We start from the raw sequence: 26,925 nt of genomic DNA, 5'->3' as shown, positions 1-26,925 counted from the left end.
CCAGAGCACGTGTTGCGATGTTTAATATGTAATATATAATGCAGGATCGGAATTTTCATAGCATTTCATTTCATCAATTTTCAAAATTGTCAACATCGCAAACCCAGATGTCTGCCTCAGAGCTACCCTATCCAGTATCTGGAATGAGTGACCATGTGCAGTTGGCAACCAACAAATATGTCAATCAGATTATGTTTCCTTTTCAGTAACTTCTTGTTGTTGTGGAGCAGTGGTTTTCAACCTAATTCCTATCACGACCCCATTTTATCACATTCTCTTGCCAATGATCCCCTTATAATTTCTGGATTGTAATAAGCGTGTGTGAAGTTTTTAATATATCTATTGCGGAGATCTCACGATATCCATCTATTTTTATAATAATAGAATCCATTTCTTGTATATACTGTATACAATAACTTCCCTAAAGGCGAATGGATTAAAACCAAATTTTGTCAGTTCATTCATATTACAAATATTAAATACGACCCGTCATACTGTTTCAAAATGGATGTCATTTGAAAATCTTAAAACTTCATAAATCTCTTAACTTGGGATCATATGATAAAAAAATAAAGTGACTTCTAATTTCCGTTTAAAAACTTGGATAGTTGTTAAAAAAGTTATTGAGTATTTTACATGACTTGATAATGCGTCACGAAGATTGAACCGGACATTGCTGCGCACCATCCACAGGTATCTCAGCTTTCAATTTTAATTGTATTTCAATATGCAGGTTTTGTTGCATTTGTATTTTTCTGGTATTGCAATATGCTGTTCTCATTAGTTCCATATCGTACCTCTTTCATTTAAATTGATTTTTAAATAAGTCTGCACCTGCTGAAAATGTTTAGTAGCCCTATTTTTTGTTGTTCTTAACAGCAGGCACGTAGCCAAGGGGGGGGGGGTTCCGGGGGGTCCGGACCCCCCCCTTCGTGACCAGAAATGAAAAAAATAGGGAAGAATGAAAGAAAATGAAATGAGAAAAAGAAGGATCAGCGTTAAAAATTAACTTCAGGAAGCTTTTGGTTACTCTTTCTTATGAGGAAATTTGTATTACTTGCAATACATGGTTGCGAGCTGAGCGATATATCCTGGAAGAGTCAGGGAATTTGAAATTTCTAGAAAAGTTGCGGAATTCTCAGAATTTCTGCAACTAGTCAGAGAAATTTCAAGCTTCCGAAAGCATAGTGCCGTTGTGTAACAGCGTAGACATTTTTTATCCTAATTTTTCGTCATCGCATCTTTGCAATATCAAACATGTTATTTCAAAAACAATTTTCTACTGCTCCTTTAACCTGTCATTTGAAACAGACAGTAGTTGACGGAATAATAAAAACAAAAATATATGAGGAAAAAGTTCTGTTAATATTTGATTCAACAGAAAAAGGAACGCAGATATTGCAAAATATTTTACAAGACATTATTAAGTATGTACATTTTATAATAGTTGAGGTCATAATGAAAAGAAAATTGTTATATTTGAATAAACAGAGGAAGGATGTAAATATTGTATAATATTTTTCAATACTTTTTTGTTTATTTTACTCGAGATTTCTTCATAGTTTATTAAAATACTTACCAATATGTCCTCACAAACCAATATATGTTGATAGTAAAGTAGTTTAGATTGATCGAGCTCCTGGGCCTTCAGAATTTCATGTCCCCCCTCCCCCCCCCCGTTACGAAATCTTGGCTAAACTAACCAATATATGTTCCAGTAAAATTGTTTAGAATGATCGAGCTCCTGGTGTGATTACCACAGTATTTCATGTCACGGACCCCCCCCCTTCTCGAAATCCTGGCTACGTGCCTGTTAACAGTATGTATAAAAATATGCCTTTCAGAACTAAATTCAGAATAATATTTAAAAATACTTTCCGGTATTAGATTCTAAGTACATTTCTCTCTTCCGCTTATCTTTGCGACCCCCAGGTTGAGAAACCCTGGTGTAGAGAAAACGTAAACGGTTTAAAGTTACCTAAAACTAGACCTAATTGGTCTATTTGTTTCGAAGGTACTGAGAACATAATCGTTGTGTGTGTCAATAGGGTCCACAATTCTTTTGCTGACAACTACAGCCTAATTGATATTCTTGCTTCAGTTCATATCCATACAGGGGATATTCTTCAGATATCTGTTTGAAAACCCAAATATTCATAAACGATTATTCTTAATAAATATTAGGTTTGTCTGGAGTGAAATGTTCCTATAAATATTTGGGAGCGAATTAGACATACTGTCGTACATAATTGACATTAAAAAAGTAAAAATAAAAGAAAATAAATGTTAAAAATCAATGTTTGTATATGATATGTATTTTCTCATTAATATTTGCTCCAAATACAACGTCAAATACCTGAACGGTCTACATTTCAGATGTGATTTCCTGAATGTTTTGTCGATTTTATGTTTTTCTGCAATTAGGTCTCAAGAAATTCGATGATAGATGGATACTCTTGATAAATCTTGCACAGACTTCCAATCGACTGAAAAATCGTCATTTACATAAACTTAATTCATTATGTATTTGTTTTTACTAGAGGATTGTTTCGTCTTACATTAGTGCGTTTTTTTTCCTTTTTTCATTTCGTTATGTTGCTACTAGCTGTAAAGACATCTTCACTATATTTCTGTAACTACGTCAAGTTTGCGAGCGCGCTGCATTGTTCAGTGCGGAGCGTCAACAGTTTGTGCAGTACACGTTTTTCTATTTATTTATTTATTTATTTATTTATTTATTTATTTATTTATTTGTTTGTTTGTTTATTTATTTATTATTTGAGAAGCACGGTGGCTCAGTGGCAGAAGTTTCACTTCTGGTGCAAGGGATCCATTACTCGATCGCAAGTCTTGTAAGTTTGGTAGACAACATCTTATTTAAGGGTTTTCTCAAAATTCTCACATTTCCTCCCACTTTCTAATAGCATCAATTCTGATTCATTTTCAATAATCATTCGTTTTCTTTAGCCTACAGGGCATAATCGTGGGATGTAAAACTAGCGATTTTATTTCGTTGTATGTACTTTTGGACCAAAAGATCCAGTATATTTCAGGTAAAAAGTTTCTTGTAGGCCTTATATCTGGAAAACTACATATAGTGTAGCCAAACCCAAACTATCACTTAACTAAGTATGATGTGCTTATTTCGTAAAAAATACGAAAAACTCGATTTAGGAGCTGTTCAAAAATTTTGTTGTGACCCCTGATCCAAGTATTTCAATCAAAAATTTTCTTGTACGCCTTATATCTAGAGAACTACATATACTTTAGTATAGCCAAACCCGAACTATCACTAACTCAATATGATGTGCTTATTCCGTAAAAAATACGAAAACTCGATTTTGGGGACGTTAAAAATTTTTGTGGCCCCTGATCCAAAAACTAATTATTGGCCAATATCGCAATCTTTTGATCCATTTTTCGGATCATTTCAAAAATTCTTGTTAATTTTTTAGGTCGTTCTGTTCCGCTCTAGTGCAGATAATGAAATGAATGATAAAAATGAAGTGAACATTAAAACGACAGTCACTATCAGTTATGTTCTGAGCAGAATTCGAACCCTGTTTGGCTAAGAGCGATGTTTCATGTTTGAGAGATGGAGATATGAAACTGTTTCATAGTACTGTTGCTATTAAGTCAACTGTTTCGAAAGGTCGCTGGTTCGATAGGTCGATCAATCCTGTGCCATGTTAGTTTTGTGATGAACAGCAAGTTGTGTACGTTTTTTTCTCGTTGTTATCCCTTGTCCTAGCTTTTATTTATTTTTTTTTTTTTTACACCAATTCATCTATCATCATTCATGATTTATCATCTGTTTTCTCTATCGTATACGTGGTATATTAAAATTCTATTTCATATTTGTTATTAAGCCAAATTTTTATACATCGCTCTTGGTTTCTACTAATTAAAAATCAAGATTTATTAAAAAAAAATGCCTTTTGTGCATACATATGTTACGTTCCGGATGTTAAGGACGAACTCACGTTTAAGGTTGATTTAAAGGGACAAGTTTTGCCGATAGATGGCACTACAGTCTTCGTATCTCTTCCATATATTTTTTACTTTTCATGAAAATTCGCGATTTCTCTTATAAATTTCAACCTAGAGTCTTCAAATCTTTACAAAAGGAACTTCATAATCTATCGAAGACAATAATCCGTGCCTATTTTTTATTTAGAATTTTGTTCATTGTTGAAATTGCTTGATTGTTGAAATGGGTATCTAAATCTTTAACAATGGAACTGTTTCCACAATAAAGGAAATTCTAAATAAAAAATCGGCATGGATTGTTCCCTTTGATAGGTTATGAAGTTCCTTCTGTAAAAATTTGAACTCTCTAGGTTGAAATTTGTAAAAGAAATTGTAAATTTTCGTGAAAGGTAACAAATACATGGGAGATACAAAGATTGTAGTGACATCTATCGGTAAAAATTGTCCCTTTACACTAACCTTAAACAGTTTGGTTTACCAATCCAAAATCTTTTATATACACTGCTCCACAAAACTTAAGCAACTCAAAGAAAGTAGCAGAAAATAAAACGCAAGATCACTGCACCAACTATGATCAAAAGAAAGACGATACAGATGCACAATGCAACACAAATGAAGGACAACAATACATTTAGAATGTATAGGATGGCCAGAAAGCTCAGAATCACGATACTTCAACATGTAAAACTCGACTGTGCTAGGGCATAGGTAGTTAATATGGCGTGTGATTACCACGAACAGATACACAAGCACGATATTTGGCCCCCATGCTGCAAATCAGAGTATTTATCGAGTCTTGCGGCAGATGATGTCACACCTCGAGGAGAGCTGTTTGCAGTTCAGAAAGAGTTCGTGGTGGTGGATAGCGCTGCACTATTTACCGCCCAAGAGCATCCCACGCATGCTCGATTGTATTCAAGTCCGGCGGGTATGCAAACCATGCAATGCACGTAATGCCTTCGCTCTTCAGATACTCGGACACCAGATGTGCTTCGTGTGGGCGGGTATTGTCATTCATAAACAGGAAGTCCGGACCAAATGCTCTATGGAAATTGCGCACATATGTATGGAGAATTTCACCCCGATAACGCTGTGCCGTCAAAGTGCCGTGTTCCACAATATGGAGATCCATTTTCTCATCCATCATGATCTCACCCCACACCATGATGGAACCACCGCCCAAGGACGACCATTTAGCAATGAAGTTTGGGTGATAGGATGTTTCTGGCTCTCTCCATACGAATGTCCGACCAGAATCAGACGACGGACTGTATCAAGACTCATCGGAGAACATAACGTGCGCCCACTGGTGTTCCCATGTTGGCGACATGTTCCTGATAGCATGTGTAACGCTTACGTTTGTGCTTCCGTTTCAATGGCACACATAACACGGGCCTCCTGGCATACAGTCCTGCTGTATTGAGGCGACGACGAACAGTTTCAAGATTAATACGTCGACCCCACGTCTGGAACAAATCATTTGCCAGTTGAGAGCATGACGCTTGACGGTCACGTCTGGCAGCAATTGTGAGAAACGCTTATCGGCGGCCGACGACTTTCTCGGACGACCTCCTCCATGACGTCTACTGACTATATGTCAATTTTGGAAGCGACTCCACAGTTTTGACACAACACTTTCTTTCACAGTTTTGACACACACATACACACAAAGAAGAAAACACTTTTCTTCACATTGAATTCCTGCACCCCGTCCACTTGGAATCGACCTAGCATCAATCGCTCAATTATTCGCCCACGGTCAACGTCACTCTAATGCCATCTGCTAACCATTGCAAGGTATCTATGCTTAATATCCCACACAGGAATCGCCAACTCACTGTTTGCAGCCTAGGACACAAGTAGGCTGTTATGTACACTTCGTGGCAAAGTCTGTTCATCGCGGTTGCGATGGTGCTACGCATGCGCTATAGCGGACCTTCGCATTCCCTGTGCGTCTCTTTGTATGTGCATGCCTTCTACCAGTGTTCAATGGGCTCTACACGTTGCTTATCCCACGTTCTCTCTGGTTGCTTAAGTTTTGTGGAGCAGTGTATTTACATTGTCCATGTGTCTAACCGTCCGGGAGACAAAACTATGTCTGTCCGCATATCTGTTGTTCCGCGAGATTTTTTTTTTAAAAGCTTCATGTATCACCATAAATTTTGGTTAGGATGTTGATGATCAAAAGTTAGAAATATACTTTTATAATGGAGGTGATATTCAAACCATAAGGGGTAGAAATCAACCATTTCCAGTTTCAACATTGATCACTATTAAACTGAAACGATAATACGTAGATAACTAGAAGGTTCTCTGGAGTCGATTAAGCGTCCCAAGAATATATTTCATCTACATCTTCAAATCTCTACTAAAACCAGAAGTGATAGCAATCCACTACAACTTCTAGTTCCAACATTGATCTACGTAGAGCAAAAAGATAATAATAACTAGAAGGGGTTTTCTTGAAATTGATTTAGTGTTCTAATAATAGTATTATCTTCTCTATCAATCCCGTATTCAAACTTGAAGTGGCAGAAATCAACCACTTCCAATTTCAGCAGTGATCGGTATAGAGTAAAAGTAACAGATAGTTAAAAGTTTTTTTTTTTTTTTTTTTTTTTTGCTTGCAAATAATGAAAGTACCTCAAGAATATATTTCAACTCTACTCTAATCTCTCTACTAAAACCGGAAATGGTTGAAATCTACCGCAATTTCCAGTTTCAATATTACTTCAGAAAATATCACGCGATAGTACTAAATGCCTTTGCTACTTGTTCTTATTTAACTACAATGATATGTGGCAGCAACCATATTTATATGTTGGGAAATTGTGTGAAGTTCACTCTTCTTTTCAATAATAATAATAATTATAATAATAATAATAATAATAATAATAATAATAATAATAATAATAATAATAATAATAAAAAAATATTTTACTACTAGAAGAAGGCTTTGTTGAGTTTTCACCCTTACTACTCGAAACGCTTCATATATTAAATGATTGGTTGGATTAGAGTTTAGCGTTCCTTTCAGCATCGAGGCAATATGAAACGTGGACCTACAGGCTACAGCTTAACATGGGATCCAAATTACATGAACTCCCGCAGGGAATCGAAGCTGAGTCTTCCGCGCCAAAGACGCATATACTAACCGTAAAGGCACGAGAAAGCTCCTACATATATTAGAATATGACTAGAAACAAATTAAGAAATTACTTTTAAAAATCTATGATATAACAAATAATGGTATGTAGTGGATTTGGATATTCACAAAAAATAAAACTAGTTTATTAAGAATATTAAAAAGTATATACATTATCTAAAAATAAAAATGAACCACATCTATTAGATAAAAATAGCATCATAGAACTGCCTGTTGATGTGCTTTATACGTGGTGAAGTTACTTAGATCCCTTCTGTTGCAATTTGTTTTGGTGTTGTTGGCCTTGTATTAGAATAATGTCCATACACATAGACACACACATTTTTTTTTTTTTTTTTTTAAAGAACTAAAGTGACAAACTCATTCTTTTCTTTGACTCCACAATCTTGAGTTCCGCAAAAGAAGGCAAATGCACAATTTTCTTAGCTACCACACAAAACGCCAAGTCACTGTTCTGAGAAGTATTGTGGATGGAATCCTTCTATTCAGTTCATTGTTGGTTGTATTGCACAATGTTTCCGGGGGTAGGGGTCAAAATAACAAAAAGTTAAGACATTAGAGCTTTGGAAGTGATATTGAAACTGCTTTTGTCCTACTGTTGTCTACCACTTGTCAAACAGAAAGCGTCACTTTTTAATTTTTTTACCTTTCATTACAAACTCTTGGCCTTTCTTTGCGTATTCCTTGACCACTGGCTTTGCCTTTTCATATAAACCTATCACTATAGGCTTTGTTTTAGCGTAGCTCTCCCTGATGACTGGTTCAATTTTGTCTGTGGCTTGCTTCAATTTCGGGAACCTTTCTCTGTTTGCGTACAAGCCCCCAGCAACCACCACGCCGAGGATGATCTTGCAGCAGGCCATGATTTAGTAGTTATTGTTATTGTTGTTTCAATGACAATTAATGTGGTTCAAGACATAATGGAAAATTTTATGAATACCTAACAACTGTTTCCAGTCTGTTAGCTTAACAACTGTAGTTGCTAGGGAAATGAAAGAAGAAAAATTAACCTAGCTTTCATTATTGCTTTCAATTAAACAATTAAACAGTTAATTTGTATTATATAAAACTAAATATTAGGATGTATTCGTAATGGACGAGTGATTACAGGATGTCTACTAAAGTGGCATCATGAAATTCTGTGACCAAATTATAATTTTCCTTGGCTTTCTCGTTTTAAGAATTTATCAAATATATATGTATATAGATATTGATTACAGATAATGTTCAGCATTGAAAAGTGCTGCATGATTTGACATTTATTTTACACTGCATTACATCTATCCGCGGAATGGAGCAATTTTTTAACACCTACACTTCTTAATTTCTTATATATATATATATATATATATATATATATATATATATATATATATATATATATATATATATATATATATATATATATATATATTCGAGGTGCATCCAGAAAGTAAGTTTTCCCCAGGGCGGAAACACAAAAGAAGACACAGTGACCTTGAAATATTTATTGTCTCAGATACAGCATAGGTTACATATTAATCATCGGATTTCAGAGATTTTCAGTACCGTTGGATCAACTTTTGTATTCCGATGTAAAAATCCTCCGCCTGGGAGTGGAACCAGTGTACAACAGCCGTCTGCATTTCCTCATCACTGTCAATATGGTTACCGAACAAGAATTTCTTGATGTATAAAAAGACGTAAAAATCACTCAGTGGAACGACTGAGTGGTTTTCACGTCTTTTTATACCTCAAGAACGATTGAAAAAGGTCGGTTGTCATCCGACGTATGGCCCAGCGACTTCTTGATCATCTTGAAAAGTAGTTTTACCTTTGCTGTATCTGTGGCAGTATATATTTTAATATCGCTGTGTCTTCTTTGTGTTTACCATCCTAGGGAAACTTACTTTTTGGACGCGCCTCATGATATACAAACTGTTTCTAAATAGTATCGGCAACGTTTGGAAGGAGATTCCTGACATAAAAATAAGACAAAAGGTATGGGCGAACCTGGGTATGGAAATGGTTCTTTTCGGCGCTGTGATCAACAAAATTTGTTGGAAAAATGCAAAAGGAGCCATAACGCGAGAACAAAATGTCAAATCAAAGTCGGCTAAAAGGAATGTTTATTACTTTTAGTCGTAGATTCGACTGAGGTATAATTGAATGATATCCAAGGACGGCGCAAGGTAATCTCTAGAGAATTCTGTAATATTCTGCTCCAGATGGAACTTGATCTCTTATTTAGCTGAAATATAATATTAACCCTACAGTGCATGAATTCTTGAAATTATTTTTTTCTTTTTATATTACCATTTAGTGTTTGCGCGCTACCAAAATTCAAGCACATCAAATCTAATGGGATAAGTTACAAATAGAACCACAGCAGAGCATAGTAAATGCATGATATAGTGGTTTGGATTTATACTATTGTGGCTATAGCAAGATGTATGGAACGTAGCCAAACGGTAAAACCATGCGCTGGAGGGTTAATAAATCCAGGTTTTTCCTGAATCACAATGGGTCATATTTTGTAAGGTCGAATCTGTTTAAAATAAAATCAATATCTATTAAACCTCGAGATTAGGGATGGCCACATTTTTTCGAAAAATACTTTTTCGAAAAATGAATTTTTCCAAAACGAAAATGAAAAACGAAAACTTTTTTGAAAAACGAAAATGAATTTTTTCGAAAAACGGAAAACGAAATTTTTTTCGAAAAAACGAAAAAGGAAAAATTTTTCGAGAAAACGAAAAACGAAAAATTTTCCGAAAAACGAAAAGGAAAATTTTTCGAAAAAGTGAAAAACGAAAAAACGAAAAATGAAATATCCGAAAATCGAAAAACAGATTTTTCGAAAAAGGCCATCCCTACTCGAGATACAATACATCCAAAGCTATGTATGGAAAAAGTTGGGAGTGCCAGGAATACATCATGTACTATTTAGAAAAAGAATACGAGTAATAAACGTTTCTGAAGAAACTGTTACTTTATTGATTTTGGAAGGTATTTGTCCCTTGTTCAAACTGAAATATAAATTACCATCCCTTAGATCAGTACTTGATGGAGAAACATTTACAATAAGAAAAACCTTAATTCATGTCAAAACAGAAAATAAGAAATCCAAGTTGTATTTATCAAAGATTTTCTCAGTGTTGTAACTGCTCTACAATCTCTGTAACAACTATTAACGCACATTGCTTAACTTCATTAACTACAGTATATATATTCTGTAATACTACAGTATTTAACTTAAGCATATTTAATACCATGGAGTATGAATAAGAAAATCTAATGTATGTTGGCGATTTTTAAAGAAATGAACCCCTTTCGAAAACCCAGGGGCGGATAGTCTCCCTCTCCAATGATGATTTCAGAAGGTGGCCCGGACTGTATATTCTATAGTGCTGAATAAAAATTCCCAAGTATTTCCGTATACTTTCTATCCCCCGGAGAAAATCTAAAATGACCACTGCCTCTCACGCCCATCGTTCGGATTGTCTCTATCTTCAAGAATGGGAAGTAAGTCGAAAAGTCTGAAACCAATTACCATATATTTCTGAATCCAAGACGCCCTCCAATTTTTTTGAACAAAGAATTAATATAAATATAGCACGTATGGAGTATATTTTCAGAATTTACTGTAAAACTACACTAAAAACCAAATCAGATACAGACGTCTCTTAATACTTCTTACTGGAAGCATTGGCGCAAATCCAGGGGATGAGGGGATATGTCCCCCTAATCTTAGAACTGGAAGGAACTGTTCCCCCAATAATCCGATTTGAAATGCGTTTTATGTGATGATTTATGTCCGACTGCCACAGAGAAAAGTGAAAAGCTCCACATCATATAATGCTAAAGAAAGACTACCCAATACTTTTGGACGCGAAATTACTGCAGGAAACATCGTTTTGGATTCAGAAATATACGATACATTGCGCGACTTTAGGTTTGTTTCTTTTTTTAAGTGTGTTTCATCTATTATTATTTCTTTTTAATGTACTTACTCCATAACTGGTCACATGTTTATATTTATACAGTCGGTGTTGAAGGAGACTGTAATTCAATCAACATTACGAAGAAGTGGCTATTTTAAAGATTTTAACGCAATACGTAAAGAAATACTTGATCTGATTTTCCTTTTGGCCTCCCTTTCATGAGTGAGATAATATGAGATGGGCCTACAGCTGAACGTTGGATCCGAATCACATGAACTCCCGGATATTAAACCCGGGTCTCCCGCGCGCAAGGCGCATAAGATAACTATATGAACACGAGTGTTTCATTTAAAGGGAAGGAGGAGTCGATTTAATGGGTACTCCCTCTTCCTTTCGGAACAGGCCATGAAGACCGAAGAGCTGTCTATGAAGGTAAAAGCTCCATATTTTATTGTCTTCGGTACTCATGGGAGGTGATATAAAAGGTGATCCCCAGATACACATATTCGCCCTATGTAGAAAAAAAATCTTAGAAAGAAAAAAGAAGTAGAAAAGAAAAAAAATAACTAAAGTAGTTACAAGTTAGCGATTACATCCTTGCATCATTGATCTGCTTATGCTTAAGCCATCATCTCATAATCAGATTTTTTTTCTTTTTGTAGTGTTTGCTTTTATGTTTCTTATATCACTTAACATTTAACTGACAATATTCTTACGTTATTCAGTGAGAAAAAAATGATAATGTGCGTCCTTGACATTTTTAAGTACAAAAACAAGACAGAATGGGTTTATTACATAGTAATAAGCGTGTTTCTCTCTCCACAAACAACTTTTGAATGTAGGAAGAAGAGCCGCGCTTTTATTATTATTTTTTGGTTAATGGATGAATCTAGATCCTTCCGGTGTATTCGTGGGTGCTACTTCCACACAGTGTGTTTTAGTCGCCGCGTGGTAGTGAGTGATCTGGAGAAAGGCAAAAGGCACTGAGTTAGCAAATACGTAAGCTGGGTCGGTGCAGACTAAACAAGGCTAACACAGGAGCTAAAGAAAGAAGAAAAAAAATCGAAAGTTGGCAACGGGCGGGAGTGCATATGTACACAGCGCAAAAGGAGGCATGGTATATTTTTTTTCTGTGTTATTACTGAAGTCTGTCCGACTTGGAATCAAACTTGCAAATAAGAAAAAGTTACAATCATTTACTTTGCCGGCCGGTTTCTGTTTTTAACAACTGTCTTTTCTATTCCGACAAATATCACCGAAAGAGAACTATAAGAAAGGAGAAACGCACAGCTTTGACGTAATAATAGCGATGTCTCACCGGATGCAATAATAGTTCTACCATATTTTAGTTGTGTTGCCATGCATGTGGAAAGGAAGCCCGTGTGAAACAGCTGGAACGTGATGTAAACACAGCAAAATAAACAATAGTGCCTGATTTTTGGATCTGTGTGCTCTATGTTTATTGTGTTTCCAACCTGAGTTCAATGTTCGTGTACTTGGCGAAATGTTCCGAGTGCCATTTTAATCAGCTGATGATAAGTGTTCATTGATGCGTGAATATATTTAAGCTTGTGTAAAAGTCGTTTTGGAAAGCTGTTTTTTTAAGTCTCTTTTGAACGAGAAGTGTATAGTTTTGTGCATCGACATATTCCGTTATGAAAAGACCAGAGACGCGTATTTCGTGCGCCCAAAGATAAAAATAGAGTGTAAAGTGACATATGAGCGCTGTTGAAATGGCCCGGACAATGTGAGTATTCATTTTTTTTCCTCTTTCGAGTTATATTTACCGTAATAATTTTGCTTGTCGTAATCAGTGACGACGCCAGAGGGGGGGCAAGGGGGGCGAGCGCCCCCCTGGTGGCTACTCCTGCCCCCCTGACTGCCATCCAGACTGCCCCCCAGACTCCTACAATCATAAAACATTCTACATATAGTATTTTATATCAGTATCATAACGAATCTTATTGACAGATCGTACTATTTATGCATTTACTATGTGGCAGATTAGTCCTCAAGCTTTCTTCTTTGAGCGTCTGGATATGCACGCATATTTCTGTTTTCTAATTTAGCGTCTTTTCCTGTAAATTTTAGTTACAGTTCTTTCTTATGAATTTTAATTACTGTGCCTAGCGAACAATAGTAGATTTGGTCGACTTGTTTTCTTCTCATTGGATCAACTTCGGTTAGAAACAAAAGAAAGGTAAAACCAATTACCTAACTTGTTTGTATTTATTGAGATTTGAAGTTTTCAGTTTCATATTTTGTTTTATTTAAAGGTTCTATACTTCTATTTCCTGAAACATTATTCTCGGCTTTCAATATTCAGAGGATGGGCTTATAACAGGTTCATTTACGACTACCAGGGCTTAATTTTTTGAAGGGGATAAAAAGAGTTGTGTAAGCAAATGATGATAATAATAAATGTATGGATGATTATTTATTTAGCTCCCCCTCCAAAAAAATGTATTGTCAGAGTGCTGATCTTTAGTTAGTACTTGGTATGCACTAGTGCTCCCTTACTTATTTTGTTTCAAAGTACTGACATGACGTCTACCATATTGCCTAGAAATGTACATGGAGCTGCTGAAAAATTCGTAGCCCAACCCAGGAGTGCACGTGGAATGGTGAAGTTTTACTTCTTCTACACTTCCCCCGAGAGTCAATATACTACCTTATACAGTAAACCAGTTTTGCAGAAGTTAAAAAAAATCTGGAGACTTCCTCGCACCACTGTTCGTAACACTACCATTATCAGATCTAAAGTTCAATCAGATCTAAGTTTGGGAAATAAATACATTCAATAGTTAAACGGAGCTAAATTTGGGGAATGAGGATGATGATCTAGACATTGAAATCCTAGATTATGCCATGCTAATTGTGTTCGCAGGGGTTCGATGGACAGGTGTATTCTCTTAAAGGAACACAATTCCTTTCTTTTCATTTTCTGCGGTGTTGAACTTTGAATTGTTCTTTCAGTTTTGTGAGTAATGTAGAGATTCAGAATTAGATATCTGACCGTTGCGGAGGTAGTCTATGAGTACGACTCCATACTTATCCCAGAAGAATGTTGCAAACAGTTTTACAACCTACTTCTGTGTCTTGAACTTCTTGGGGCGAGGGAAAAATGAGTGCTACTACTCCATTGACCGTTGTTTCGTTTCAGGATCATAGTGGTACAACCATATTTCGTTCATGGTTACTTTTCGTGAGCGAAATGATCAGCATTACATTCAAATTGGAAGAAGACTTCTCTTAATGCCGTCACTCTTTTATTCTCCTGACAGATTTTTTGGGAACCCATTGTGTCAAGAACTTGCGCCATACCCAAGCCATTCTGAATTATACAACCGACGCGTTCCAAAGAAATGCCCACAATCTCTGACACAAGTTTTACTAAGACGGTAAAAACTGAGGAAGGGGGTTGCAGCCAGATCTCAGACTATAAGAAGTATATCGTGAGTTTACTATACACTTCAAAAACTGTATAAATAATAGCTTAAATTCCTTTTGTCAGTCAAAAACTCGGGTGGCGTAGGAACCCCGGCCCCAGGTTATATCTAACACTGGCTGAAATGCTGCAATTTTCAAGAATAATGTCACAAATTGCATCCATGATTTCGGGAACAGTCACTGGATGTAAAGTCATCCTGGGTGTAAAGCATAATTTGTTGAGAAACCGCCACGTTTGAACTAAGCCATCACTTCTTCACCACTGTACATAATCACTTCAGAGGCCTGAGAAAGCAGTAAGAATTTCATTATTAATATGAAAATTTGTTTTCATTATTAATATGAAAATTAGTTGAAAACATGTTTTTCAAAACTACAGTTTCATCTTTCTCCCTAGTACCTACACTCCTTCTGGGTTGGATTACGAGATTTTCAGCAGCCCCTCGTAAATTATATATATATATATATATACGTAGCATGTAGTACTAGACGAATTTGTTACTTGTAGCAAACTTGAAAGTAATTCAATTTAGGTTTCAAAAGTTGCATTGAAAAATATTTCATGTGCAGACGTTACTTATTTGTTAGTTACAAATTTTACTTGAAATAAGTTTATCATATAGACCTAATGTAAAACCAACAACGAGATACACAATGTAAAGTAAGTCAAACATAATAAATGCCATTTTTGGTGTGGAAAATAGCCGCCCCCCCGAAAATGTATCTGCCTCTCCTTTGCCCCCCTAGGAACTTATAGCTGGCGTCGTCACTGGTCGTAATACATACAATATTTAACAAATGCGTGGTTGCTACTCTCAAGAGTTTTCACTTACTGGGTTTTGACGAGATAACTCCCAAAAGCACAAACAAAACAGTATGGTAACAGCGAAAACAGTTTGATCCAGTTTGCTCAAGCCCTAGTTACGACGTTGCCGGTTTCTTAGAATACTGGCCCAGATTCTGCCAAGCGCGCGATTCATGCGGAAGGCTGGGCGGTGTTGCCAGTTCATCCATTATTACATGCACGCCCGTAGCAATTTTATATTCATCGTCGTGACAAGAAAATAACTACCAAGTCGATGTGACTACCGGCAGAGGTAGGAAAGCAAAATCAGCTGCTTCTGTCTTTCAACTGTCACATAATAGCAGTGGATTGCAGTAGTTGCCATATTTGTTCTATCCTGACCATCGCAACATACTGTTACGTAACTTGTTTTGAAAAGGAATTATTCACTTTCATACTTCCAAATTTAAAACATACAGTACGCTCTTTGAGTTTGAACAAAATAGTAACAATTTCATTTTTCAAGGTGCCCAGATACCGTATATGTTGGAATAGTCCTTTCTTATTAATCACCGTCCCAACTTTTTCTTGTAGCTCCGCGTAGCGTAGACGCTAACGTTCTTGGTTTTGGTGCGAGCGGTGCCGGATTCGATTCCGGTGGGAGCACTCGGTCGAAAAAATTGTGAAAAGCTTTTTCAGGCCAGCCATCCTGAATGGGGTTTTCCTGGGTTTTCCTTATTCACACCTGGATGGCCCCTAACTTATAGGTCCCAGGCCGCTTCCTTCCTTCCCTTTCCCTGGATAAGTGTGCTTGCCGACGGACGTCATTCCTCAACGTGACGGGCTAAATGGCTTTATATGCCGATAGCCCAGAAATCTAAATCCCCAAATTTTTCTTCTTTTCTTGGAGATCGGGGGTAGAGAAAAGCACGGTGACAGTGCTAGGACGCTCACATCAGGTGTAAGATATCCTTGGTTCGATATCAGAACATGTAACTTTGTGATGGACAGCATCGTGTGCGTAGGTTTTATCGAGATTGTCCCATTTCCACCACATTCTCATGCCTCCAGTTCTTTCACAATCACTCTCTTCCATTAATCATTTATCTTTAGCTTACAGGGTATGATACACGTAAATACGGTTAATAATGATAATACAGTGCCTTTGTGTAATTTTGTGCTACCACATGGGCATGAGTTCATTTCCCATTGAAAGTCTTGAGACAAAATTTTCATGTTTAACCAGGATCGTGATCCTATCCAGAGAGATACTTGAATTAATAGATAGTGAGTGATCTCAGGTCCAGAAAGCAAGAAATACCGGAGGTGAAGCTAATACAGTGACCATATTTTTATTTATCCAGCTGAAAGCCGTCTGCCTGGCCGTAGTATAATATCATTTCAAATTTTGCTAGGAGAGGGCAAGCTTGTCCATCGACGTAGGAGTTCCACGTTTTTTTTGTTAGTATACAATTTATTTAAAAAAACACGTGTGTCTCAAACTCAGGGAGGGCAATTACCCCCTCTGCCCATCCCAAATGTGTGTCTTCCCACTTGCGACAGTCCTATAAGCGACAGGAACTGTTAACTGTCCTATGAGCGACCGACTCGATCTATTAACTGCCCTATGAGTCACCGATTCGTTCATACTAAGATAATGGAAGAACATAAGGTTCTCTCTTCTTTAACTTGTTTTATGCTAATGTAATTTAGAACCTAACAAAGTGTACTATGAAAAATTTCGCTCTACCTGAATTTAATACGTGAGAATGCTTTCATTATATTAACAATCTTTTATGCGTTTTTCCTAATATTATATATTTGAATTAATTTCTATGAATGTATTGACTCTATCAAGGGGAAAACTAACTAAATATTTAGAGTAGCTCCGCCTTTGTCTATGATTCTAATATAATTAAAAATTTTATGTTAAAATGACACGGTGCATAAGTTTAGGTTGAATATGTTTATGGCATAAGAAAGAAATCAGAAAGAGGTATGGGGGCCAGAAGAAAATTTTCTAGGGAGGGGCATCTCCATGGTTCCTGTATCACGTCTGGTATATCTGGTATTTAATATACGTGGCTTGCTATATTACGTATACATTTTTGTGAGCCAGGGGGCGACCCCTGCCTTCTCATCGGTTGCCCATGGAAAGAAGGTGTTCACCATTTGGGATATTAAAGAAATATAAAAACACGGTGTATTCGAAGAAATTATTACACAAGTTACAAATCTCTCGCAGGACTTAACAGTTCGTTTAGTTATAAGGGATTATTTCAGATTGCTTCACCACAAGCTTTTATGTATAAGTCAAAACAAGGGAGGATGGCAAATTAAGCAATTAGTTTACGTTTTAGTAGCTTACAATAGGGGGGACGATAGTTTAAATAGTTTGTGTACCTCTTGGATTGTTTTACCTTTAGGAATATACTTTTCATGAAAATATCCCTGTTGTCTCGTTAAGTTATTTGATGTGTTTTATGTCAAATCTAACTCAAAATTAAAATAAGTTTTATTTGCGCTCACAGTAGAGGAAAAATATATTTGACGAACAGTATCACTGGCACGTGCATATTTCATACCAAGGTTGTTCGAGCGCTAATAACGCCAGAAGCAAACATATTTTACGAGATTAAATCATATCATCTTTCATCATCTCAATGTAAATGAATCGGTCGCTCATAGGACAGATAACAGTTCCTGTCGCTAATAGGACTGTCGCTTCTGGGACTAATTCATCCCAAATGACGCCGTGCCGTAGAGGCTCTTGGCAGTGATGGAACTATAATCATGAAAACTGCCGCGATACGAGGAGGGAGGAAAGAAACAATTTTTAGAAGGACATCTTTTAGATGCAAAACAAAGTAAGAAAGTTTTTCATTTTTTAAAAAATGAAATGAGTCGTCCGTGATATTAGGATTCCTTTTTCTCAATGACTGCGTACGTCATGACAGATGCCTAGGAGCTAGATAGATGGAACCGATTTATTTCTTGGCTTGATATAATTTCGCAATTTTCTTTTGTATTTCATAAAATAATAATAATAATAATAATAATAATAATAATAATAATAATAATAATAATAATAATAATAATAATAATAATAATAACCCACTTGATCGAGAATAACATTTTTAGAAGAGTAGGAGTGCTTCGTAACACAATTCTGATAGTGGTTCCTGATTCTTCTTCGCTAGTGTACTTCGTGAAGCAGATAAAATCAGAAACCAGTGACTAGAAAAGTTTATTTGACAAAACACTTTAAAATAACATATTTTGATCTCTAAAAATATGCTTTTCGGAGGAATTTATTTTTGGATAATTCTTGTAACTTCGGTCATTTCAATGTGTGATACTGACTTTCAGTCCCTCTTTGCTACATAAGCACGATCTTGCGTAACCTTATCCTTATTTTAGCTGTAGCTAGTTGATGATATATAGAATGGAAGGGCTATTACTGGAGGACCCAGAAATGTTAGTACCGTCACTGCTTCTTGAGCTCTAACGTCAGAGATAGTTAACTTTTATGCTATGCACAAATCAGGAATTCGTTTCGAAGTCTTTCCAGTTTTACAAAGATCATGACACTTGTTTTAATAGAGTTGTGTTGCATATGTATGCCTAATATATAGCTATAATAATATGTTTGCTGTGTGTTTTGTCAAGAAAATCCACTCCCAAATGCCTAAACGGAAACTAGTCACATTATTTCTTTATAGTATAGACTTAAATGTTTTATCGAATTACAGAAGTCTTTAAGATTTTGCTGAAAACTGCTAAGACAGCAAAAATCTTGGTTTAAGGCTTACTTGCGTCGCACAGCATATCCTCAATTACTATGGCAACCACCGCGTTATGTTTCTGATTTTATCTCCCCAAAAGGATTTATCCCTAAAGAGAAAGCCCATTTTATGTACAGGCCGTATATAAAATTTCTATGTTCTTTTTTCGTACTTACAGACAGGGGCAGATCCAGGACGGACTTCTGGGGGGGGGGGGTTGTAATACTGCTACTTAGAGCTAGTTTTAAGAGCTCCAAACTCTGGGATGGGTTATATTTATATATAAAATAAGAAAATTTCCTCTTCTAGGGAGGGGTGATCCCCCTTTGGATCCACCACTGCTTACAGAACATCTGATGCAACAAACAGTGAAATGTCTTTACAATGAACATAATGTACGTGTGAAGCAAATATGAAGTACTACTAACTAGTAACTAACTTCAGAAAAGATAATTATACTTGAGTGTTTCATGGTGAACTCCTGCAGATCCCACATTTCTTATAGCTTCGGCTCTGAAAAGGATGCTAAATTACAATTCAACAAATCTAACATTACAATTAGAGGAATTAATTTACCCCAAAAGCCCAAGCTACTTGGCATTTAGTTGAACCACTGCTATGGTGCGGAACCACCAGTTGGGTTGTCTCTGGATAATAATAATAATAATAATATAATTTTTTTTTAAACTTAAATTATACGTTTAGAGTGGCATCATTTCTAATAATTTTGTTGTCTTCATATGGTTATCAGCAAAAGTGATTATCTGTTCACTTTCTTACAACTTGACAATGTGCGATCTGGAACTTGAAGAGACTTTTTAATGGTTTACTAGCTGAACCTGCGCTCTCTACACAGCGCATCATTCGCATATGAGCATAAATTTCCTTCTCATTCCTCACAACATATGCACATGTCTCTTTACAGACACAAGTGAAAGACGTCTTGATTTAAAAAAAAATCGGCAAGGGGTATCATAAAGGGGGGACTTTTCGATTATTTTTTCTCAATATCTCATACCGTTTGCAAGATTTGAGCCTACTTCCGGTTGGAGTTTCTAATTCATGTATGACCAGTGCTTTCATTCTTCTTGCATGCAATAATGTCAGTTATATATGGTGTTCATTGGGCAAAACACTCAAAAAATAGATTTATCTTAGACTCGAGAAATGGTTTTCCTTCCTTTTTCATTATTATTTGGCCATGAAACAAACGCCTGAGACATATACAACCCCAATATACAATAATGTAGTGTTGGAATGTATAACGCGTAGGATATGATGATTTAGTTTGTTTTTTTAATTTCAACGCTTTCAGTGTACCCTAAAAAATGTAATAAAGAAATAACGGCAATGTTTTTTTTTAAATATTCAATTAGAACAAGACAATCTACGGAAAATTTCCAATCGATCAGTGAAAACGTCATCTTTTTAGAGTCTGTAGTTTCCGAGATCTCATTGTCGAAAGGATTGACCACAAACATATAAACGTCCTCAACATATAGTTTAAAAGAACTCGGAAGATGGAAGCACAATCCACATGCATTGATTTTAGAGAAGGCTCATTAAAATACAAAGGCTTTGAACAATAATTTTATATCATAAACTTTATGAAAAAGATATAGTTAACTAATTTAGACTATTTAAAGTACAAATACTTAAAATGTTTGTCTCTGTTAAACGTGAAATCACACATAATCGGAAATGAAAGATTTGAAAGCTAAAGTTATAGGTTGGAGCTCAGGCGCTTTTAATTGCTATTGTAGCATTTTAATAGATAGATTTTTTCATATGTTATCTTGTTCAGCTGTAGATCCGTCTCATATAGCCTCGCTGCTGAAAGAGGCGCTAAACTAAAATCAAATCAAATCTTTAAATTATGCATTGTATCTCATCTGTGAAGTGCATACTGCAGCATATGGATCTGCATGGATACAGTGTAAATACTGGTACATGTACAAGCTACTTTTGTGAATTTACTCACCTTAAAAGTCTTAGTGACCTCAAATAAGCTGTTCTCTGAACCTTCGGTGACCTAAACTTTTGTGCTACTCGCCTGCCTTTGGTTGGTATCACTCAGTAAGTTTATCAGCTGGTTGCGAAACATCTCCCCATGTTAGCGTAACTATTTATTGTATTCCTATGAGTCAAAGAACCTGAGGATTAATCGTCATGGCGTCCGTCCTGTGCCGAACCAGTGCAGTCGGGATTCTGGTATAAATGAAATTTTTCAGTTTAACATCCTCCGACTATGTTATTTAGGTTAAGGGAGACGGATGATTAAAACAAGTGAATGGTGGTGGAATTATTATGTAGGAGGAGATGGGAGTACTCCGAGAAAATCGGCGGACATGATTTACTCCATAAATTTACTTAGCAGGGGATCGAATCAAGGAGCCCACACACCAGAGGTAAGCGTTGTACCGCTGAATCACCGTGCCCCACTTCGGCATTCTGGTGATAACTAACTTATGCAATGGTGAACACACGGAAAATATCATTTGCAGTACGTTACCAAAATATATCGTAGTGATAATAATGATTAAATAGCTAAGAAAGAGAATGAAAAATGTAAAATTTGTCCAGAGAGTTTTGTCCGTTTTACAACTCTTATGAAACTACGTTATTTTCAGGCTGGCAGTTATTTAATTGTTTCATATAATTTCTCTGGTCATTCACATTATTTTCTTCCTACAGAGATGACAATTTTTCAATCTCTATTCTTTAGAATGCATTTTGAGTCTAGAAACACTGATACAGCAATTTCACATCCTCATTTCTGAATTTGTTTCCTTTTAACAAATTAGAGATAAGAAATTATAAGAGCAAAATTAGGTAGTAGCTGTAGGAGCAATATCACGTGAATATAGTGAGAAACTTCCTAACCAAACTCAACAAAATTCTCTGGGGGTCGTGCAACAGAATGACACATTTTCTGTTCACTACAGCTGGCCGTGTTCCTTTGATTTTGCATTTAAGGCTTGCAACTAAAGGCAGCATTTGGCAGAATTGATTATCTCGTTTGCTTCCAGTAACTCACTATAGCCTAATTGCAGCAATCTCTTCTTTGAGATAAAGCCTAGTTTTGATGTAGACGCAACAGCTTGTCCTAGTTTTGCAATACTCTTTTCATAACCATATTCTGGTACGTGATGGTTCATTTTTATGCGTTTCGAATAGGAGAACTGATAGTTACACGATCCTGTCTATTTTTCTCAAATAATTCGTATGGAACCTATTTGGAGTACTTTCTTACAAATTTCAACTGTTTGATATGGTTATAAATTGTTTGTAAACAAACACCAAGCAGAAAAAAAAAGAAAAAGAAAAAGAAAAAAAGAAAAAAGTAAAAAGAAAAGAAAAAAGAAAAAGAAAAAACCGAAGATCTCATCATCGATCTCGGAAGATTGTCAAGACTGGGGTTTATCTTCAAGATTTAGATTTTCCTTGTTAAAAATCTCGAACTATTCTGCACCTAGGGCCAGATACTGATCCTGTTTAAACAGCACACAAAGATGTAGTGGCATCCGTTGCATTATTTCTCTGTTGGAATTCTACAGTATGCAATGCCAGAAACGAACTATTTTGACAGACATATTTTAGGGACACAGATCCTGTTAAAAATGTAGAAGAAAAATCTCATTATTATTTAAAAATCATTCAGTCCTCACACAATAAGTACATGGTGCATGATATTAATGCAGAAATTATTAACGTGTAGAGTTGAATAGAATTTAGAGTTGCAAAAATGAACAGAACTTTCTGGTAGACCTTCTATGTGAGGAGTATATGTGCCGGCTAGCTAAAGGGGACGATGATGATGAGAAATGAATGCAATGGTGAAATGAATAAAGTTGGAGAAATGGCGAAAACCCTGAGAAAACCACGAACACAGTGTTTGTCCACCACAAGGCCCACTTGACGCGAGCTGGGATCGAAGTAAGGACCCCACGCCGCAGAGGTGAACGTTCTAGCGCTGAGCCACCGTGCCTTCCAAGAGGTTGAATATGTTTGTTTTGTAAACGAGTCTGATTACGAAAGCATATTCGAAAATTAACGTTATGTTAGAAAACTTGAGAACCTGTGAAGAGTTTGGAATGAAATGAATGCGAAAAAGACGAAAACAGTGGTTGTTGAAATGAGGGAGCTTGTGTCAGCTATGGAAGTGAAGGGGAGAAAGTAGAACACATGACTTGTTTGGTATCTAGGTAGTATTATTAATGGTAGATGTAACATGTAAACGGGAAATAAAAGCAAATATAGAGGTGGTGAAATACACGTCTAATTCGCTTCTGCACACAATTATTTCTCCTTAGAATTTGGATTCTCCTTCTTCTTCTTCTAAACTTTTTCCCGGTTAGCTGGGGTTGGCTTTTCAGATCGCTGTGTTCCACCTGTTTATATCTTGTATAATATCCGCTGTGACACCACACTTCACCATATTATTCTTTTCACAATCTCCCCACTTCTTCTTTGGCCAGCCACGGGCTCGTTTCTCACTCACTTCTATAACATCTACTCGGTGAGCTACATATTTCAAAGGTCTTCTTGTTACATGCCCGAATCACCTCAGTCTACTTTCTTGCAGTTTTTCTACTACTGGTCTCACCTTTACTGTTCTCCGGATCACGTCATTCTTAATCTTGTCCTTCCGCGTCTTTTTACACATCCACCGCAGCAACATCTTCATTTCCGCAACACGCAACTTCTGTTCCTCTCTCTTCTTCGTCGTCCAACATTCCGCTCCGTATAATAAACAGGTCTCATTATTTTTTTGGTAAACTTTTCCTTTAAGGCGTATTGGCACCCCACGATCACACAACATTCCTGCCACTTCTCTGCATCTCGTCCAACCACTGCTAGTTCTGCTGTTTAGATTCCCTATTCCTGCAGAATTGATCTTCGTCAATACCACCTCTTTCTCGTCCAGTTGTATTCTTGTATTCTCGATTACATTTTTCCTGAAAGGACAATGTAAATATTCTGTCTTAGTTCTACTAATTGTAAGCCCTTTGATCTCCAGTGCTTCTCTCTAGGCATCTAATTTCTCTTGCAGAGCCGCCTTGGTCGCACCCACCAAGAGAACGCATCCAAACTCTCCTTAGAATTTGGATGCGTTCCTGCGAAACTGGTGGAAGTACAGATGGATTTTTTCTTTTTTACATTCCACAATTATACCTTTAAGCTAATGAAAGTGAATGATTACGGAGCGATTGATTGAATAAGAATGTGGAAGAAAACGAGAAAACCAACGAACATTTCTACCCAGGGATAAAAAAAAAAAAAAAAGTGGATCTGAAAAGGTGTGGGGACGGTAGCTAGCGGCATGACGCCACGCCGTTTCTCCTGCCTATCTGTGCCCATTTTAATATTTAGGAATTGAGGGGACGACGTACGTATATTTTCGAGGTGGGGGACGGCCTCCCCCGCACTTTTACCCCTGTGTCTACCACAAACTTATGTGGCCGAGGATCGAACTAGTGACCCATCACACCTTTAGGTATGAAAAGGAAACGTGAAGTTCGTATTAAAATACGTATTATTCCTTTGTTTTACGTGCAAGAGGTTATTAGATAAATGTAAGTATTGTTTTGAAAGAAGTGAAAGCGCTTTTATTATTATTATTTTGTAGAAGGGAAATAATGCATTTCTAGGAGACAGATACTTTATCTTATAATTAAGACGTCAGTTGTCTAGATAACAGAAGACAATTGTGCCATCCTAGATTTATGACAGGAGGAGAATCGTCCTCTAAAGACCTTGTTTTATTGTTTGTTTATAAGCAAAGCGAGCACAATTTATGAAGGAAATGATAGTGGATTTTTATCTTAAGTATATTGTATATCTGATTATATACAGTTGCGGTTCAAATTTCCCAACTGTTGTATGACAACTTGAGAATCAATAAAGTAAGCACTTTTTATGATTTTTTCCCCCAAAGAATGCTTTTACGAAGAATTATCTGTGCTAGGTATTAGCTTGATATTTTATGGATTATGGTATTAATGCTTAGGTACCAGTAAACATCTTTAGAACGGATAAGCTTCATGCATGCTACCGATGATTATGTAGTCTTACTTAATCTATCAGCAAGTGATTAATTCCTTTGGTGTATTACATGAATTTTAAAAGTTTACAGTTACCTTTTAATACAACTCGTCAAATACTATAAAATAGACATACTAGGATAGGAGCAAAAAACTATCTCAAAATTTGTCATTGGTAACTTGATATGTAAGTACCCTGACTGGCGAATGCGAATGGATTGTAAATACAGTAGAGCGTCGATTATCCGAAGTAATTGGGGACATGGGTGTTCGGAAAACTGGTTTGTTCGGATAATCGAACTGTACATGTTTATTTGCCATGCGCGGAGCGGCACGCCTCAACTCTAAGCTGGCGCAGCTGTTGCTGTGAACAGCTTTAACTGCCGCTACTTCTACAGCCAGTGCCAAACCGACAGAAGTGTGCTGATTGTTGAAACACAGCGACTGGCGGCTTGGCCGGTCAGCAGCGCCTTATGAAGGCCCCATTAGAAGCAATGTTCCGCCAGCGGTGGCTCAGTGCGGCGACTACTGTGGGAAACTTGGTTTGGGAGTGAGGGGGATGATGGACGGTAGGGTGGGAGAGTAACAGGTGCGAGCGAGTACACAGTTCGGTTAAGCGGTCGTTCGGTTGACCGACGTTCGGATAATCGACGCTCTACTGTATGTGGTTCCAGAGCTCCTCACTAAGCGCAACCCCACTTTTTAAAGCTTGTTAAATAACTTGACAATAAAGAATAAATATTTGGCAAGTGAGCAAAATAGTATCTCCAAAATGCTATTACATGTACTATTATATTAATAATTCAAGCATTCTTCCGAATAATGTGACACATTTTGTATTGAATTAATTACCACTGGAATCATGTTCTACAGGGATGACTGACATACGCTAAAAGGATTGTTTCTCTATTACCCAAAATTAGTGTTGCCAATTTAGGGATTTTGTCGCTAAATCTAGCGAATTAAAATACATTTTAGAGACAAGATTTTTTCGTTTACCATTGTTAAACTAGGGATTTAGCGACTTTTGAAATGTCATACAGTGAATAAACTAGCATTATTTCCATTACAATTAAGGTTTATAGCGACTTTTTGCACTACGTTTAGTGACTTTATTGTTAACGTTGTTGGCAACAGTGCTCAATATATGGCACTAAGTATCTATACTAGCAAGCTTTGAGCGGAACCTTGCTGTATGTGAAAATACACGACAGTTTTCTCCGATTTTCTCTATTTGTTTGATTTGATTTCAGCAATGAGGCTATATGAGACATGAAGCCTGACGTGGGTTCCGAACCACATGGGCTCCCACTGGGAATTGAACTCGGGTAACCCACTGCAAAGACACATACACTAATCGCTTAGCCACGAAGGAGTTCCCGATTTTCTCGAATTCATTGAATTGTGACATACTTATTCGGGCAGACACTTAAATTACTTTGAAGACGTTTTGGATAGTGTATAAATTTGAGTGTCCAGCAGTTATGACACCATAAAATGGATATCCAAATTTCTGGTCTGTTTGAAAATGCTATTAGTTTGTTTCGTAGCACTGTGTTTATATACTACTTTACTTACTTTCTACTTTTTTGTGTTCTTCATTGGCTTTTAAGTTATTCACTAAAATTAAGGAAAAGGAAGCTGTAGGTGAGCTTAACAATAAGCCACCGCTTGAGCTCCCACCGGTATAAAGTAAGCTAATGGCTAAGGCCCATGCTTTCTGTCCACATGATTTCGAGTTCAATTCCCGGTGGGCATATGTACTCGGATACAAACTCGAGTA

General features: G+C 36.6%; 1 protein-coding gene across 5 annotated transcripts in view; it reads left to right on the top strand.

Moving 5' to 3' along the window:
• Positions 1-26,925, top strand: part of Pde11 (Phosphodiesterase 11) — a 959,005-nt gene that overhangs the window by 376,696 nt on the left and 555,384 nt on the right. Inside the window, exon 1 of one of the 5 annotated variants that reach the window (XM_081759672.1) lies at positions 12,035-12,826. The exons of the other annotated variants lie outside the window; for them this stretch is intronic. The gene's annotated coding sequence lies outside the window, so the exon portion shown is untranslated. Of the gene's footprint in view, positions 1-12,034; positions 12,827-26,925 lie in introns of those variants that run through there. 5 annotated transcript variants of the gene reach the window in all.

The sequence above is a fragment of the Thermobia domestica genome, chromosome 5, assembly GCF_964235325.1.
Source record: "Thermobia domestica chromosome 5, izTheDome1.hap1.1, whole genome shotgun sequence".
Classification (NCBI taxonomy): domain Eukaryota; kingdom Metazoa; phylum Arthropoda; class Insecta; order Zygentoma; family Lepismatidae; genus Thermobia; species Thermobia domestica.
The sequence above is the reverse complement of the archived record's forward strand: the minus strand, read 5'-3'. Positions and strand labels throughout refer to the sequence as shown.